Source organism: Tasmannia lanceolata, unplaced genomic scaffold (genome assembly GCF_043159265.1).
Source record: "Tasmannia lanceolata isolate RefF3 unplaced genomic scaffold, GAP_Taslan_0.1 ptg000011l, whole genome shotgun sequence".
In the NCBI taxonomy this organism is placed as follows: domain Eukaryota; kingdom Viridiplantae; phylum Streptophyta; class Magnoliopsida; order Canellales; family Winteraceae; genus Tasmannia; species Tasmannia lanceolata.
Genome location: NW_027518688.1, coordinates 25589054 through 25589984, shown reverse-complemented (window position 1 = coordinate 25589984; position 931 = coordinate 25589054).

Below are 931 nucleotides of genomic sequence, written 5' to 3'. Positions count from 1 at the left end.
TGACTTAGAAGCATGGTGTTAAATTTCGACCCAAATCCGAAATTTCGGATTTCGGTGGGGACCGAAACCCGTATTTGGCGAAATTAAATATTTTGCCATTTACCAAATTTTGGCAGAAATTTCGGTAGTTTCGGTCTGAAATTTCGAGAAAACGCATTTTTTATTTTTTTTTAAAAAGCGTTACAAAATTTCGTCCGAAATTTCGGTTTTTGAAATCTAAATTTTAAACCATGCTTAGAAGAGGTTGTAAAATGGATGTTTCAAAAAGCTAAAGAAATGGAACAAAAATCTTGGCAAATCAAAATGTTAGAATTATCCTATACATGAGAATTTGGTGTATGATACTTCTAGGCCATGTCTGGCAACCATGAAATTTTTTTTCATGGTAAATTAGCTTCTCCAATGGCTCGTTTGGACATGTGGATTTTATAATCCAGGATTGTAGATTATAAAATCAATGTATCCAAACTGCCTACAAGTGCTGAGAGAGACATAGTGCGGGTGGGAGAAAGAGAGACTTGAGAGGGCACGAGTAACTTGAGTGTGAGAAGTGGCTAAAAACAAGGAAAAGGTCAATCATATTTTGGGGTGAAAACAAGGAAAAAGTCAATCATATTTTGGGGTGAGATTTTTGTTTCCGGATTTTCAAGCTTTTCTTTCCCTCCCCATTTAGTCCCTCTTGTATCTATCCCTCTCCCATTCTTTCTCACCACCTGGAGAAGCTAATTTAACAAGAAAATAAATTCATGGTAGACAAACGTGCTCTTAATGTAGAAGCTAGCTGATGTGGGTTTGGATCACCAAACTATTGGACCCCAAGAGATAGACTTTGGCCCAGTTTGCATTGCAGGAAAAAGATTTCTATATGTTTCTTTTGACGAAAAATGGGCAGAGTTAAAGTCTACTACACAATATTGAAGTCCACTGAAAA